Source organism: Hippopotamus amphibius, chromosome 15, assembly GCF_030028045.1.
Source record: "Hippopotamus amphibius kiboko isolate mHipAmp2 chromosome 15, mHipAmp2.hap2, whole genome shotgun sequence".
NCBI lineage: Eukaryota > Metazoa > Chordata > Mammalia > Artiodactyla > Hippopotamidae > Hippopotamus > Hippopotamus amphibius.
The window spans coordinates 22599758-22603275 of NC_080200.1; the positions used below are offsets into that span (position 1 = coordinate 22599758).

The window sequence follows — 3518 nt, forward strand, 5'->3', positions numbered from 1 at the left end:
CATAACCTGAATATTTTTCTCTCTCTCTTCCTCTCTCTCTCTCATTCTTTCTTTCTTTCTCTACCTCTATTTAATATATAATAGTTTAAATGCATACTTAAAATTATAAATAAATAATAGACAATGATAGACATATTAATGGACTAATTATAGAAACAATACTTAGAACAATAATAATCATTGTTTTTGAGTATTTACTATGTGCCAGCTTCTGTTCCATGTGTGTTTTTATGTACATGTGCATATATTTACATGTGTGTTAAATGTGTTGTTTACTGTGTTTTACTGCTTAATCTTCTAAACAACCTTATGAGAAAGTTTCCATTATTATCTTTATTTGATAGTAATTCATTTCAGATATACTTTCATGTCTGACTGGTGTTTTGCATTAAGATGAGACATCAAGTGAAATATTTTAAAGATAGGTATTTGCACTTCTTTTTCTTGTTTATGCCTTGGAAGCATTAGTAAAATTTTAGTTTACATTGCTACTTTTTAAATATAATTATTTGAGTCAATAGAACAGTCACTCCTAGGCTAGGTAATATCTATCATACATTTATTGTACCCATATTTCATAACAACTCTTTAAAAATGAGTAATGATTTTATTTCATCAATGTATAGAACTATTCCATGTTTGACTTCTCTCTCTTCCATGATATTCCATTGAATTTAATTCAATTGTTGATGACAACCATTTCTTTTGAATCAATTGCACTCCAGCCAAGTCTGATATTTGAAGTTTTATGATAGAACTTATCATTATTTTATCAAATGGATCAATATTTAAATAGAAAATTTCAAAAAATAAAATGTCAGTGTCATATAAAATATGAATATGCACCTCAGATTTAATATTGCTAAACATTTCCATATCAAACACTTTTCAAAATAAGTATTTTTAGGAAGAAATTAGTTTGATGTTTTTGCCTTTTATTTGCCTTACAGTCAAAATTTTAATGCAAAAACAAAGGGTTGGAGCATGTAAATAATTGTTTAACTTGTAAATGTGTAGTTTTACCAAGGCCAATAAATAATTGGCCTCTAGTTAAACCTAAACTTAAAAAAATATTGTGTAAGCTTAATTTATATATTGGAGATTGGTAGAAAAATGAAAAATTATTCTGAGCCAAGTCAAAATCAATATATCTACTGCATTTTGAAAATGATCAATGCAAAATGATTAGAATGATTTCAATGTAGTACATTCCCCGAATAAAGAATACAAAGGTCTTCCTGTCTCCTGTGAGGATTGAGATATGGCTGTGTTTATAAGTGAAAATCATATCCATATTCTATGATTATCTTCCAAGCTTCCATAAGATACAGGGATATAAACTATATGTTACATCTCTTTTTTGACATCTAAAATTATTTTAAAATTTTTGATGCTAGATGGATAAAAAAAGACTTTACCTTGGGCAAGAGTTGCACACATGTGGAAGAGGCTATGTGATATATGAGTTGCATTTTCTTCACTTTTAATCAAGAGTATATTTCATTCAAGAGCTTGGTGTCATAGAAGATATTTTGTCCATCATTCCATCATCATGGTAAGATATTTCAGATGCCTGATTTATTGGTTAGGCAAAGAGTTATAAGAGAGGGTTGTTAAAACTTTAGGTACTTCATTCAAGTTGGGAGAATGAGGTGGAAGTGAGATGGTGAAGGAGTTAGGGAATGTATTATGGAGTGCTTCCAACATTTGAAGACAAACTAAATACACATTCCTGTGGAGACAACAGAAACTCTTTAAAAATGTGAATATAACTGCTGCATCATTGAAAACCTTTGATATTAGAGATGATACAAACATAAATCAATAATTTCAACAATTATTTGAGAACCTACAATGACCCAGGGACTCCACCAAGTAATGAAGACATTGTGAATAGCTATTGTCCATAATCCTTAATGAAGTATTAAGTTTGAATCAGGATGACTATAGCAAAGTAATTCATCGATGGAAAAAGCAAAATCCAAAGGACAAAATGATTCTAGACATTGGGAAATGTCATCTACTTTGTATATAGATATATTGAATTTGACTTGTCAGTAGTTGTTGATTTTAAAGATTTATTTATGATCAACCAGTTCATAGGAGACAGCATTGCCTGAAATCTAAATCTATGTCTATAACAAATTGTACTGACCTGTAGGTCAAACTAGTTAAACCAGTCAGGACTATTTACACAGGCATATATCTGCAAATCTCATTCATATGCTGATCATATAAAATTTTTAACATCCTAGCAAGCTGGCATTGACATTCCAGATAAGTATAGGTAATTAAATATAGAATTAAGAGCTTTGTTTATTTCATAATTAAGAAAATCACTAATTGATTAAAGAAATGTCTGTCTTGTAAAACATGCCCAATTGAAAAGCTGAAAAAGGATCCTTTGGCTTTAATTACAAGATATGTCACTAACTAATTTTATTATGCAGTGAAATGTAAAGCTGTTTGATATTGAAGCCACTTTTTTTTTTTCCTTTTCTATTTAGGTCTTTATTTACTTTTTATTTTTAGGTAAAAGAGGGAATTCATAATGGAACATGAGACTCACATTTTCAGCAATGACTTTATTATTTTGTGATGCTTCTTTCCAAACAAGTCTGGTTTTCTTTTCCTTGTTACTCATCATTTTTATTACAACTGTAGCAGAAAATACAGTCATGAGTCTCCTTACCCACTGGGAACCACGAGTCCATACTCCAATATATTTCCTGCTCAACCATCTCTCTTTTAAGGATAGATTGGACATTTCCAATGTTGTTCCCCAAAAGGTCACTGAATTTCTGTCAGCAGCAGATCTATTTCATTTGCAGGCTGTGGCTTCTAGATATTTCCAGATATTTCTATCCCTCACCCTCTTGGGTGGCAAGTACCTTCTCTTGGCAGCAATGTCCTATGATCACTATGTAGCCATCAGGCACCCACTGCGCTATCCCATTCTTATGAACGACTATGTCAGCATTCTCACGGCTGGAGGATCCTGGCTTATTGGAATGCTGAACTCCATAGTTCACACAGCTTATACTCTCCACTTTCCCTTCTGTGCCTCAAGAGTCATTGATCACTTTTTCTGCGAAGTTCTCACCATGTTGGTGTTGTCCTGTGTGGACACAACATACTATGAATGAGAAGTTTATGTAAGTGACATCATTTTTCTGCTTGTCCCTTTCTCCTTAATCTTTGCCTTTTGTGTCCAAATTCTCTGTATGGTCTTCCAAATGAAATAATCAGAAACATGGAAAAAGTCATTTTCTACCTGTTCCTTCCTCATAATTGTGATCATAATGTGATCATAATGTACTATGGTACTATGTACCATTTATTTCAGATATATGAGACCTAAAAAGTACCACACACCAGGCCAGGATAAGTTCCTGCCAATTTTCTATATCATCCTCACAGCCACATTCAGTCCAGTTATCTACAGCTTTAGGAAGAAAGATGTTATATAAGCAATAAAAAATATGCTCAAAAGTAACTTTCTCCATAAAAAAATATAG

The 3518-nt window shown here is 31.8% G+C and overlaps 1 pseudogene; it reads left to right on the plus strand.

Annotated features, from left to right (window-relative positions):
- Nucleotides 1–2551: 2551 nt before the first annotated feature.
- Nucleotides 2552–3518, plus strand: LOC130836116 (olfactory receptor 2AJ1-like; annotated as a pseudogene).